The sequence below is a fragment of the Larus michahellis genome, chromosome 9 (assembly GCF_964199755.1).
Source record: "Larus michahellis chromosome 9, bLarMic1.1, whole genome shotgun sequence".
NCBI classification, from domain to species: Eukaryota; Metazoa; Chordata; class Aves; order Charadriiformes; family Laridae; genus Larus; species Larus michahellis.
In genome coordinates, this window is record NC_133904.1 from 31,376,497 (window position 1) to 31,391,459 (window position 14,963).

The 14,963-nt window shown below is 43.2% G+C and overlaps 1 protein-coding gene across 41 annotated transcripts in view; it reads right to left on the reverse strand.

Moving 5' to 3' along the window:
- The window catches only part of LOC141748935 (guanine nucleotide exchange factor DBS-like), a 243,678-nt gene that overhangs the window by 148,361 nt on the left and 80,354 nt on the right, over window positions 1-14,963 (reverse strand). The window contains exon 1 of one of the 41 annotated variants that reach the window (XM_074601743.1): window positions 6,459-6,574. The exons of the other annotated variants lie outside the window; for them this stretch is intronic. The gene's annotated coding sequence lies outside the window, so the exon portion shown is untranslated. Of the gene's footprint in view, window positions 1-6,458; window positions 6,575-14,963 lie in introns of those variants that run through there. 41 annotated transcript variants of the gene reach the window in all.

Here is a 14,963-nt window from a genome sequence, read left to right on the forward strand (position 1 = left end):
TATAAACCTCTGATTAATATTTCTCCTTAAAGTGCTGATCAACTCTAGTATTTGGGACTTCACATAGAAACATCCTCCATGATCCTCATTGGCTCAAGATACATACACTTTTTGAGGAGCAACTGCTAGCATAGTTCCACGATGGCCAGAAAATAACAACATAATACCTCCTTCAGTGTTAACAGTTATACAAAAAAAGATGGCATGATATACCTCATGGAATTTGATTTAAGGATCCAGTCTTCCAAAGAGGAAAGCTCAAAGACAAGTGAATGAATTTAGATTCAGATAGACATTCTCACAACAAATGTTCATGCTATTGTCCTCAAAGCGTTGTCAGAAGCTCTTGCCCTGTATCCTTTCTTTAGAGATTCTTGTCTTATTCTCAGCAACACGGTTTTGAGTGTGTTAGCATAGTAGTGTGCTGGGAATGTGATTCTGTCATGTTTCACACTCTCTACACCAGAGGGGAGAAAAAATAAAAAGCCCTCACACTAAACCGTACTTCTAGAATATGCCAATCAGGAACCACACTGGGCTCTGAAAAATCATGCCAAGGCAGCAACAAGCAAGGTTTCATTGGCGTCTTTTTCTCCGCAACTCCATTCATTGGTTAGAGACTTTTTAACAGATAACATACGAGGAAAAATTCTGCCCTCAGTCATTATCTGAAAGTGAAAATATGTCAAGGCAGATTCATCTGGACAGCTTCTCTGCAGGAACACGCAGGACAGGACAAAGCATGCCCCACAAGAGACATCCTGCAGAGCTCCTACAAGTCTTCAGCAGGGTTTCAGCCTGGATATGGAATTTCTCCAAGTGAATGCACCTCCCACGTCCCTGAAGCTACAGCTTTGCAAGCCTATAACTACAAGGCTGGTAACATAATGAGCTCCCTGCAGACTTCTTCCTAACACATGCAAAAGGACGTGCAAAATATAAAGTAATATTGCTAATTAGGCAGGAAAAAAGCCCTGTAACTCTAGTCCCGCAAGCACCTGGGCTGTTCCCTTCCACTGAGGTCATCAGGATGACCTTGTCCCTGTAACGCTTAGCCCTACTGTGGAAAAACTGCAGTGCACAAATGCCTACATGGCTTTCTGAAACTCAGCTTTTAATGCTGCTGGGAGACTGTCGTGGTTTAGCCTCAGACGGCAACAAAGAACCACGTGCCGCTCGCTCGCGCCTTCCTAATACAGGAAGGATCGTAAGAAAAGGCAAGACTCTTGGGTTGAGACAAAGGCAGTTTAACAGGACAGTAAAGGGAACAGGCAAACAACAACAACAACACGGATAGGGGAATATACAAACGCGATTACGGAACCGCCGCTCCCCGCCGCTTGCCGGCCGGACCGGACCCGGGACGCCCCAGCCCGCTTTTAAGCAGCAACTTCCTGCCCCCTCCCCCGGCAGCTCAGGGTGGGCGTGGCTCACATGGCATGGAATACCAGGGAAAATTAACCCTATCCCCACCGGAACCAGGACATTATCCACCCATTATTCCATACCATCTATGCCATGCCCAGCAGGTTCCAATGAATTGCCACCACTTTCCCCTGTTATATATATATATACACACATATAATGCCCTTAGTTTATGGGCCATCCCTCCAAAGTGTCCGTTGAGTTCTTTTAATCAACGGCTTTGGGCTCCATCTGTTAGAACAGTCTCTCAGGGCAGGTGAGATGCTGGGTGGTGCTGGTCTGTTGCATGCTGTATTTTTCGGAGCTTGTGACTGGTGCACCTGGTGTGGCTCATGCTCACAGTCCGTGGGCTGAAGATGTAGATCTTGAGGAAACTGCTGGGCGCCAGCTGCTGAGGTCAGTTCTTATCCCATCATCCCTGTGCCTTACTTGTAGTACAACTGATATCAATTATAGCAATGAGGACATACAGTGACAGTGTTACTTAGCAATTAACAGCACACAATCTGATTCATTGGCTATTCTCGCCCAAAATCAGATCCCCATGAGGTACACATCGGACTTCCCCATCCTCCCGCATCACCCACCAAGTGCACCCAGGTCCTTGGGCAAAAGCAATCCCACGGATGGGTTTGCCTTTGCCTGAGGCAGGACTAACCCAGACTGTCTTCCCTAGCATATTCTTCATGTGCACTACGGGGACTTTATCCCCTTCTACAGTACGTGGAACTTTTGATTGGGCAGGGCCAGCCCGATTGTTAGATCCCCTGGTGTTAACTAGCCAGGTAGCTTTTGCCAAATGTGTATCCCAGTGTTTGAAAGTCCCACCACCCATTGCTCTCAGTGTAGTTTTTAACAGTCCATTGTATCGTTCTATCTTCCCAGAGGCTGGTGCGTGATAGGGGATGTGATACACCCACTCGATACCATGCTCTTTGGCCCAGGTGTCTATGAGGCTGTTTCGGAAATGAGTCCCGTTGTCCGACTCAATTCTCTCTGGGGTACCATGTCGCCACAGGACTTGCTTTTCAAGGCCCAGGATAGTGTTCCGGGCAGTGGCATGGGGCACAGGGTATGTTTCCAGCCATCCAGTGGTTGCTTCCACCATTGTGAGCACATAGCGCTTGCCTTGACGGGTTTGTGGCAGTGTGATATAATCAATCTGCCAGGCCTCCCCATATTTGTATTTCAGCCATCGCCCTCCATACCAAAGAGGCTTCAAACGCTTGGCTTGTTTGATCGCAGCGCATGTCTCACATTCATGGATGACCTGTGCAATAGTGTCCATGGTCAAGTCCACCCCTCGGTCACGAGCCCATCTATATGTCGCATCTCTCCCTTGATGGCCTGAGGAGTCATGGGCCCACCGAGCTATGAATAGTTCACCCTTATGTTGCCAGTCCAGATCCACCTGAGCCACTTCAATCCTAGCGGCCCGATCCACCTGCTGGTTGTTCTGATGTTCCTCCGTGGCCCGATTCTTCGGTACGTGGGCATCTACATGGCGTACTTTCACAACCAGATTCTCTATCCGGGCAGCAATATCTTTCCATAGTTCAGCAGCCCAGATGGGTTTGCCTCTGCGCTGCCAATTTCCCTGCTTCCACTGCTGTAACCACCCCCACAGAGCATTTGCCACCATCCATGAGTCAGTGTAGAGATAGAGTACTGGCCATTTTTCTCGCTCAGCAATGTCCAAAGCCAGCTGAATAGCCTTCACCTCTGCAAACTGGCTCGATTCACCCTGTCCCTCACTGGCTTCTGCAACCCGTCGTGTAGGACTCCACACAGCAGCCTTCCACTTTCGATGCTTTCCCACAATACGGCAGGACCCATCAGTGAACAGGGCATATTTCTTCTCATTTTCTGGCAGTTTATTATATGGTGGGGCCTCTTCTGCACGCGTCACCTCCTCCTCTGGTGACATTCCGAAATCCTTGCCTTCTGGCCAGTCCATGATCACTTCCAGAATTCCTGGGCGACTGGGGTTTCCCATTCGAGTTCGCCGCGTGATCAGTGCAATCCACTTACTCCATGTAGCATCGGTTGCATGATGTGTGGTGGGGACCCTTTCTTTGAACATCCAGCCCAGCACCGGCAGTCGAGGTGCTAAGAGGAGCTGTGCTTCTGTACCAACTACTTCCGAAGCAGCTCGAACCCCTTCATATGCTGCCAATATCTCTTTTTCTGTTGGAGTGTAGCGGGCTTCGGATCCTCTGTATCCACGACTCCAAAACCCTAGGGGTCGACCTCGAGTCTCGCCTGGTGCTTTCTGCCAGAGGCTCCAGGTAGGGCCGTTCTCCCCGGCTGCGGTGTAGAGCACATTTTTAACATCTTGTCCTGCCCGGACTGGCCCCAGGGCCACTGCATGGACTATTTCCTGTTTGATTTGTTCAAAAGCTTGTCGTTGCTCAGGACCCCATTTAAAATCATTCTTCTTCCGGGTTACTTGATACAGAGGGCTTGCAATTTGACTGTAATCTGGGATATGCATTCTCCAAAAACCCACAATGCCTAAGAAAGCCTGTGTTTCCTTTTTACTAGTTGGTGGAGACATAGCTGCTATTTTGTTGATCACATCCATTGGGATCTGATGGCGTCCATCTTGCCATTTTATTCCTAAAAACTGGATCTCCTGCGCAGGTCCCTTGACCTTACTTCGCTTTATAGCAAAACCAGCGTTCAGACGGATTTGGACTATTTTACTCCCTTTCTCAAAAACTTCTTCTGCTGTGTTTCCCCATACAATGATGTCATCAATGTACTGCAGATGTTCTGGAGCTTCACCCTGTTCCAGTGCAGTCTGGATCAGTCCATGGCAAATGGTGGGGCTGTGTTTCCACCCCTGGGGCAGTCGATTCCAGGTGTATTGAACGCCCCTCCAAGTGAAAGCAAACTGTGGCCTGCACTCTGCTGCCAAAGGGATTGAGAAGAATGCATTCGCTATATCAATCGTGGCATACCACTTGGCTGCCTTGGACTCCAGTTCGTACTGGAGTTCTAGCATGTCCGGCACGGCAGCACTCAGCGGTGGCGTGACTTCATTCAGACCACGATAGTCTACAGTTAGCCTCCACTCTCCATTAGATTTTCGCACCGGCCATATGGGACTGTTAAAGGGTGAGCGAGTCTTGCTGATCACTCCTTGAACCTCTAGTTGACGAATCAGCTCATGGATGGGAATCAGAGAGTCTCGGTTAGTGCGATACTGCCGCCGATGCACCGTTGTGGTAGCAATCGGCACCTGTTGTTCTTTGACCCTCAACAACCCCACAACAGAAGAATCCTCCGAGAGACCAGGCAAGGCAGACAACTGTTTAACTTTCTCTGTCTCCAAAGCAGCTATGCCAAAAGCCCAGCGGTACCCTTTTGGGTCCTTAAAATACCCTCTCTGTGGTCCCGCAGGTAGAACCACAGGGTGCCTCGTGGTGTGTACCCTCTGTACTCTCTCTCTTGAGTGGGGAAATGCCTGCTTCTAATAGCTGAGATGCTGGCCCATGCAGGTGGGGAGTAGGACATATTCTCTTCAAGTTGCTGGACCTTCCGCGACAGTTTCTCCACAGCTGAGACAAGGGGGGAAGAGAGACTTTCTTCATATCGCCGGAGCCGGCCAGCTACCTCATCCACCGTTGGTCCCTCTTCACCTTTCCATTCCATTACTGCCAGGGAGTTGGCATATGACGATGGTGCGCTCCGTACAAACTTCCGCCACATGGGCCTTGTGCATCGCACCTCATCAGGGTCTGTGGGTAAGTCGGCATTGTCCAAGTCATAATAAATCATCTCCCACACGGCTAATTCTCTCAGGTACTGGATACCTCTTTCCATGGTAGTCCACTTGCTTGGCTGACATACAACATCCTCACTGAAGGGGTACCTCTCCCTCACGCCTAACAGGAGTCGTTTCCAGAGGCTGAGGGCTTGGGTCTTTTTCCCAATCGCCTTGTCAATGCCGCCTTCCCTAGACAGGGATCCCAGCTGCCTGGCCTCCCTACCCTCTAATTCCAGGCTACTGGCCCCATTATCCCAGCACCGGAGCAGCCAGGTGACAATGTGCTCGCCTGAAAGTCGGCTGAAATCTTTTCGCATATCCCGCAGCTCACTCAAGGATAGGGATCGAGTAATTACCTCTGGTTCTGCCTCTTCCTCCTGCTCTCGTGATGACCCTGGTTCATCATCATCTCTTACTAAGCGAACTGATTTCTTTGTGTACTACTTCTTCTGTATGGGGGCAACTGATACCGGCACGGGTTGGTTCCCTGGTTCAGTGGCAGTGTCCGCCGCAGGGGCTGCCGCAGCCGCAGTGTCCGCCGCAGGGGCTGCCGCAGCCGCAGTGTCCGCCGCAGGGGCTGCCGCAGGGGCTGCCGGTCTGGTTTCCATCTCTTCCCCTTGAGGGTGCTGCATAATTCTGAGCAGTGCCTGGTAGATACTGGCCAGGGCCCAGCACAGCGCGGTGAGTTGTGCCTCTCTAGAATAGCCACAGCATTTTCCCTTCAAATATTCTACCACTTTATCAGGGTCCTGTAATTGTTCAGGGGTGAAGTCCCAGACCATTGGAGGTGAGTAGTTCTCTAGGTACCTGCCCATGCTCTCCCACATGCCATGCCACCCCTGACTATCCAGCCTCGGAGCAGATCTCCGGGTGGTAGTCTTAAATAGTCGCTTAACCCTAAACAAGACCTGGAACGTATTCAGGAGACATAGCACTAGGAACACGCTGGTTTGAGTATCCCAAGGATATTCAAAATTCTCAAAAGCTGTCATACCTGACCCAAAGGAGAAAAGGGAGGCAAAAGGGCTGGGGAAATTATTAACAAATTCTGAGAGATGGTGTCCAATGTACGAACAGGACAGCAAAACCACATAAACACCCCAAAATAGCCGTCTGAACAGTGATGTTATCATATCATAAACAGATAACGCACAGGACAGCAGAATGATAATCCTCATCCCTCTTCCAGACATGGTAAACAGCATCGCAGGGAGTACATAAGCCATATAGGAATTTATGTAACACAGCCATGAGAACAAACCAAGCAACATGATGACCAGTTATCTCAACCCTTCGTGCCCCACGTTGGGCGCCAAAAAGGACTGTCGTGGTTTAGCCTCAGACGGCAACAAAGAACCACGTGCCGCTCGCTCGCGCCTTCCTAATACAGGAAGAATCGTAAGAAAAGGCAAGACTCTTGGGTTGGGACAAAGGCAGTTTAACAGGACAGCAAAGGGAACAGGCAAACAACAACAACAACACGGATAGGGGAATATACAAATGCGATTACGGAACCGCCGCTCCCCGCCGCTTGCCGGCCGGACCGGACCCGGGACGCCCCAGCCCGCTTTTAAGCAGCAACTTCCTGCCCCCTCCCCCGGCAGCTCAGGGTGGGCGTGGCTCACATGGCATGGAATACCAGGAAAAATTAACCCTATCCCCACCGGAACCAGGACAGAGACTAATTTTTTTTACAGGAACATTCTCTACTATCTGTGGACGTCAGTTTTCCAACAAGTGGCCAGCTCCTTTATTGACCATTACATTGATAGCAGAAACAAAAAACAAAGATGAACTAGCATCATCACACATGTAGCTGTTTCCTGTAGCACATTGATTAGAGAATGGTCATCGATGACGGTCAATCTACAAAATCAAGTTACTACTACAACCCCCAATGATCATCTCTTTCCTGAAACTCTTAGCATTTTATAGTTTAACCTACCTTGCACTGTCAGGGTTACCTTTAATAAAGAGGCTTATTTCAAACCATCAGAGTGACCACCCATAATTGAATAATCCTTACTGAAGAGACATTGCGCAGGAAATAACAACCTATAATAAATGCAACTTAATTGTTGTAGAACATTGAGAGCTTCCTGGAAGTTTACAGAGAAAACAGTTTCTCTGGAAACGTGGATCCAATAAAGCCCAAACTTCCCATCAAAACAGAAATCTCTTAAGATGGACTGTGCACTAACGTCCTGTCGTAATGGCCCAACAGGGTGTTTCTGTGGGATAAGAGAGACCAGACTTATATTTCTTTTCTTGCCTTTCTGGGGCAACTGACTTGAATTTCAGCCTTCTATATTAAATGGCAGAGTTCCGAACACCCTGGGGTGCTCTATTCTGGGCCAGGAAGCTGTGCATCTGTCCTGGCTCAGTTATCTTTATTCATCTCCAATAAAGAGATGTCTTGAAGCTGGACATCCTTTAAAATCTTGGATTTAGTATGACTTGGAATAGGACATTTTTGAAATGACAACTTCTGCAGGCTTGAAGTTATTTCGAAAATTGACTCCAACATGACTACCACTGTGAGACATTTCTTTAAGTACAGACACTGAGAAATCTTTGCCATTAAATGCTTAAACTGAAAATTCAATGTTTATAACTTAAGGGTAATAAAGTTTATGTACCTGAATAATAAGATTTGACATATAAAGCTTGATCAGAAATTAAAAAGGTTGTTACTTATTTCTTTGTGTTTCCTTGAGCAGCACGCTCAGCAGTAGACTACTCAGCAGTAGGCTGCAAAAGGCTTATTTAAAGGAAGAAATATAGACAGGAGCAAATCTGGATTAAAAAAAAAAAAAAGAGAGAGAGAGAGAGAGAGAGAGAGAAACTTCGGGAAGAAGGGAGCAGAAATTCCTTTCCAATGCAAATTCTGGTATCGTAAGTCAGGCAAAGTTTCACAGCTCCTGAAGGAAAACCAACAGAAAAAGAACCACAAGAAGAATAGCCCTGCTGAAGACCGTTCGAAGCCTGAATATATCTCCCAGGTAATTCTCTCTAAGAAATTTCTCTGTTTATAACTTCTACTTTCACACATAATTAAGAGCTGTCATGATTCAGGCAGAGAGTTGCTGGAAGTAGGATAGTAATTGCAATCTTCCACCAGGGATAGATGTAATAAATAGTAAAGATCTTTCACGAAACAGTACCTGCCTCAAGAACAGAACTGCTGTCACCTTCCAAAAACATGTGGAAATCTGCTATGGTAATTTAACTTAGAAACAAGTAGAAGCTTCGCTGGATAGTGCTTTGCATACAAATGTATATAAGAAAAAGAAGAGACTACAAAAGAGATTCAGACTAACTGAGCATTTGGGGGGGGGGGGTGAAGGTGTTGCTAAAGAGGTTGGCACCTACCAGCAAGTGTCTGTCTGTCTCTCTCATTTGCACTTCATATCTCACCAAATTTTTAAAGAAACAAAACTTCTGAATTCTTTATAAATAAGCAAGATTGCATTTTTAAAAGTCCAAAAATTTACATGGAGCATTTTCACTTACATCCTTTCTTTTTACATCTGAAACACCCTTACGTATCCGTGTTACAGCCTGCACATGACTTAACACTCTGAAGTATGTGTTCTCCCTTCCTACCTTTTAATAACATTCACAGTTCACACGTAACATCACAGAAACCCTCAGAGAGTAGTTTCATTGTTATTCTGAATATATGTATTTGGAGTAATATGTTTCTCCTCTGAGACCAGTATCTCCAGTGGCATTTTTATAAAATCTGCTCAGCACTGATGTGAATGCATATGCATTATACCCTCCTTACAACACACTCTTCAGAATTAAATTCCTCACTGCTTTCTTCTGAGAATTGCTTGGAGCCTCAGACATTAAACACTTGTACAGAACCTGATAAAGTTTTTAACTATGAAGATGTATGCTTTGAAAGATGACCCATGAACCAAGACTTTAAACATGATTTTTGCCTACTACAGCTAAATGGACGTTTATCAAATCCTCGCTAAATGGCTGTAGAACAAAAAGGAAAATGATGGATACTTCGTGCAGAAGGATTGAATTTTTTCTTCTCTCTAACAAAGTAGCATTCATCATTTTCTTCCTCCCCTGCTACATTACCATATTTTCTTCAAATGATGTTTTTGAAGTTAGACATTTTGCCTCACCATTTTATCTGTCAAGCAGCTCAAAAGAAATCAATGCTCTTACTGGAGTCCACTAATGTTTACATCTGTTTTCTTCCTTGCCTTTACTTGCTTCTGCTTTTTTTCGGCAGTGATTGTTTACAGCAATTTCAAATTACTACAGTCTGTAAGTGATGCATTAACAGAATTTAAAATCATTACCTTGTGTTATCAATTATGATACCTACCTGACTGAATAAGAAAAAATAAGAAAATAACTTTCAAAGAGGAATAAAAAGGACTTCTGAGACAGCAGGAAATTCAATCCTTCAACAAGCATGTTTCTTTGTTTTAATACGTGTAAATAAATTTTGATGAATGTTCTAAAAACATCATACTAGTGATTTAACCTGTGAACTAGTTTCATTTCACAGCTTTACAATGAAATTTCATGTCTTGCACTTAGGCCTAGTACACAACACTCCTGAATTTTGATTTGTAATATTTTTTTTGTATAACTAATATTGTCTATTTAAGCTCATGAATCAGCTCCTTCTTAGTGGCGGGATGGAAGTGGTGGAAGCGTTTCAAAATAGCTTTAATGTATCAGCAGAGATACAAACTTCCAAACAGCACATAAACAAATGCTATCTCCTTATCCCAACACACCTCTACAACCTTCCTCTACTTTGCTTGTTCCTCGAGGAACTCTCTCTCTGCCTTTATTTTCTTTGGCACAAAAGCGAAATTCTCTCTACAGTTCTGGTAGCTGCTAAACTAGTCATCAAAAGAGAGCGTACTGGCTAGTACTTTCAGTACTTTTACTCGAAGTTTTAAGCATCCAATAACTGGGTTTATCAGAGAAGCCAATAAGGACCAGCAGAAAAGCTGACTCCTCTGATGAAAAAATGCAAAGATGCTCAGAATCGCTCTAGGAGCTTATTTCTTAACTACCAAACTTCGACAAGATTGGTTCCCAGGTGGCTCAAAGAGCTGACTGATAAATAATTTACCTAGAAGAATGTCTTCACCTTATTTGAAAGGAGAACAATGCTACTTTGATTGCACAGCAGCAGATTTGGTTTTTTGTTTGTTTCTTCAGTGGATTGACATACTCTGCTCCTCTAGAGGGTGCCTGAAATAAACTCTGGAAAGGAACGTTAAGCAGCATGGCTGGAAAATAACCTTCTCTGCCAGCAGGAAGCAAGAACAGCCTACGGTCTCATAACAGATTAGTGGAGAGATACTAACAAGACTAATCCAACCAACATCTTAAAAACGCAGAAGCAGCCACTAGTAACAAACCAACCTCAATATTACAGGTAATGCAAGTCAGCTACGCTAGATTAAGGCAATATGAGCAAAAGGAATTAATGAAACAGTATTCTCTTAGAACATGGCCATCTTACAAAACACAAACTTCTTTTCACTTTCACTGATATAAATCTTAATTACTTCCAGCCCACTTGTTGCACCACATAACAATTAGGCATACGTTCCTCTAGGTTCCTTTCAGTGGCAAAACCTATGAGCACAGGACAGCCACAAGATAAAGGTTCTTATAGGCCTTATTCTTCAGGGTGAAATTCCCATGGCTGATATTCTTTCAGTGATCTAGGATAGCCTTAAGTCATAGCCATTTGGTTTTGCTGAAAAGTGGAAATTCTGCTGATCTTCCCCAAAAGATCCAATTAATAGTTGTGTAGAACTACTTTGCATGTATAAGAGATAACATCAAGAACATCAGTAAAGAGACTGCAATGGAGTTTTGAAACATTATTCAGGGCTTTTTGTTTCTTAAGGAACTGTTAACAGAACAAGTCTGAAAAGCATCACATGATAAACTAGAGCTAACGATGCTTGTATTATAATGATTTTTCATACCATCTCTATGCTACTGAAAGTTTTCTTTTCTGCTAAATAAAAATTAAGGACTTTTGAAAGAAGTAAATGACGAGGAACAGACACCAGTTACAGTCAGTAAAGTGACCCCCCCAAACAAAGCACAGGATCAAATAATCAGCAAAACTATGGGCAGTCCACCTTGAGCTCTCCAGTTCTCCTGTTTTTCGGCAAAACAGATTCCTTGTCTGAGAAGACTGTTAATAATTCCACATTCTGAGTCTTCCATACCTCTCTTCAACAACTATGTTTACAAAGAAAGCAAAGTATTGTATTAATCTATTCCATGAGCATACATTAGTTAAGTAACAAAGTTTCAGATATGTAACAAAGAAAAAAAAAAACCCAGCATGGCATCGCACATCAGCAGAGGGGTGACAAAAAAAAAATATTAAAAGGTCTAGGAGTTGTCTTTAGGTGGTATCTGCAACTCAGAGAAATCATATTCACCACCACAAAATATCTTGTATAGAAGCAGCCACTATTTATTAGTAAACATAAAAGGAAGCACTGGTGTGCAGAGCACTTCTGCTGCAGAAAACACTGGTTAAATGATGCAGGAAATTAAAGGAGGAAGGTAAGGAATAGGTCCTGCAATGAATCTTGACAGATCTCTTTTGGGAGAAGTCAACATGCTTCCTTTCTAGTCTATATTTCAAGTGCTGCACTTACTCTCTCGGTATCTATCCCACCATCCTGTCAGAGGTAAGACATGTCCTTACATTCTGGTCAGTTAGAGCAAGTAGTCAGCAACCAAAATAATCCCCCGAGCAAAAACCTAGGCCAAAAATAATCCTTATAGTGGTACCACTAATAGCTTTCAGTGGGGAACCATAAAGAAACAGATGTCTGCTTTTCCTTTTCTAGAACTGAAACATTTCTTGGAGGAAGCTCTGGCTGTGAACTTGAAGTTATGAGTAAAAGGTAACTTGTATTGATTTTTCTCCTACAAATCTTAACAGGTTTATGCCGTTTTTGAAAGGGGTGTTGACAGAATCCTCAAATGGATTACAACTGTGATCTTTTATTGAAGAACTGAAAGCCTAAATTCAAAGACATTTCCAGCTTTAAAGAACCTTAATGCAGCAGACACAATTTTCACTTGTCAAGGTGTATTTCCTTTTTTGAAGTCCAGTTTGGTTTATTCTGGCTGACCGTAGAGCAGAATACAGAGGGTGATGTTCGGCACATGGACTTCTTAATTGATGCATCATGAAGTGGTGTCTGGAATCCAGGCAGCACATGAACCAAATAATTTGCTAGATTTAGTCAATAAATCTACACCTGGAGTGTTTGAAATCCTGCGCCTTACTTAGCTGGGTACCTCCTTTATGATGGAATAGCTGATTTGTCCAACCCCATGTGCAAGCCAGAACACTTCTGGAAGACAGCTGTTCAAATAATGCGTTCTTCAAAAGAACTGAGATAAATTCATACTTTTATGATAAAGTCCTAGTTGCAGTACCACCACCACTCTCCAATTGCCTTCCTAACAATAGCTCCCGTGATAGATTTGCAGAGACAAAGCTCCAGATTCAAGCCCTGTACAAAGCAGAGATATCACACACCTCCAGAATTACATGGAAGTTTTGGAGTTTGGGGCTAATTTGACTTAGATAATTTAAAAAACTTAAATAATTTATCAGATACATGCAGTAAAACAAAACCACCTCAAAATCGGCCCCCAAAACCAGTAGAAAACTGCAATCCTGTAACAGCCATTAAGGAAACACTTTTGTCAAGTACACATATATAGATTATATATATAGGGCTCTGAATTAAGATTAAAAATGGACAAAATTTGTTCCTAATAGAGCAATGTCAAGACTATAGTTTTCATTATCTTTCTTTAAACAAGAAACTAGACAAGTAAGAAGAAATTCAATATTTGAAGTGAAAACGGGACTGCATAGAAAAAAAAAAGTAAGTGACGTATTACCATTTGGAGAGACATCTGTACTTTCCTTCCAAAACTCCTGTGGATTCTTAATTGATAAATTTCCATACCATAGTTCAAAGCTCATATGCATAAATCAACAGTTACAGACTTTAGGACTAAAAGTCATAAACGCTGGCTTAGACATATGTCTCTTCAAGTTATCTTCCTTGGGATTTTGATATTTGGGATTTGAATATTACCACCACTATCCCCGATGCCTCTGATCAGCATAAAGCTAATTATGTGCTGCTATTAAAGGAGATTACATGAGACAGTGACAGTTGGAAAGGCCTAATGACCAGCTGGATAGAAAAATAACAACCCATGTTGTCAAGTAATAAATTTGCCAGAATTTTTATAGGCATCTTTTATCACCAGCTTTATTATTTCATTCTACCATTAAAAAAAAAAAAACAAAACAAAAAAAAACCCAAAAAACACACCAAGCCAAAACACCAACAAGCCAACAACCCAAAAACCAACAAAAAAACCCAAAGCAAACCAAAACCCAAACCACAACATAACTGGAAAGAAGTCAAGATTGAGAATGCAATGAAATTTCTACTCTCAGCACAATGCATCATTAGTCATGCAGGTCAGTACTGTTCAAAAGACGAAAATTCTTCAGACGATCTAACATCAGTTTTCATAATGGTATCCTTTGCTTCTCTATAAACCACCCGTGGGTATTCACTGTTACCCTAAAATAATGGAAGCAAACAAATATGCATCCATTGCATATATGTAAATCCTCAAGAGAGGGTGCTGAGATTAGTTATTCCCATCACGGAGAACCATATATTTTCTCCAAGTACTTACAGGATTCAGATAGCCAAGATGAATAACTGGCAGTCATGAGATGACAACATGATGGAGAAGGTCATGTTACAAGGATTCCTAAGTGTAGGTGAAAGGAAGCCCTCCAAAAGAGACAGATAAATAAATATCAACTCAACTACTCTCGACAGTTGCATCAAATCCATTTAAATGTTAACATCCCACCTATTCTTTTATTCTACATCATATCATTGAATCATTGAGACCCAGAATAAGGTAAGTTTGAAAGGGGCCTCTGGAAGTCATGTAGTCCAACTCTGGATGCAAAGAAGGCCAATTTAAAGCCTATTGCTCAGGGTCTTAAGTGATTTTGCATTTTAAAAATTTTGATTCATAAATTTCAGTGAAACAAGTATATCTGAACCTCTTAATGGAAGTCAAAAATAAAAATAAAAAAAAGACAAAACCCAAATTCCTCCCTTCAGACAGCAGTGAGCCATTCTGACAATTTAAACTTTGATTTTTGCCCTGTCTGAAGTCAGAGCACCACCTATGTAACTTACTAAAAAAAAAAAAAAAACAAACCACAACACTTTGGCAATTACATAGCCCCAGGCATAGGGAGAAAAAAAAAAAATACATCGGAGGGTTTTTTTTCTGCCTGGTAACTTAAAAAGCACAAAAGTCGAAAGCTTAGGCTAGCCCACAGTTCAAATAAACTTGGGTGTAAGCAAGCAATGGAACAAGTTATTCCTGCAAAAATGAATCAGACAAAAGTATATTTCCAAAAGGTAACTAGGCAGGTTTTTTCCTAGCCAAGAGCTTCCAAGACTTCTTAGGCCTCATATTTCACATTCTTTCTCTGTCAAGTCAATGGCACTTCCTACATTTGTGTATCAGAGATCCAAGTCACTGTGATTTGTGTAAACTCTCCCTTCAGACCCTCTCTTAGAGCTCTTAGAGCTCTGCAACTTGCTGCCGCAGCCAAGCCACTCAGATGTACATCAACAGAAAGCCTGTCCAAAAAACCCCACCGCAGTTC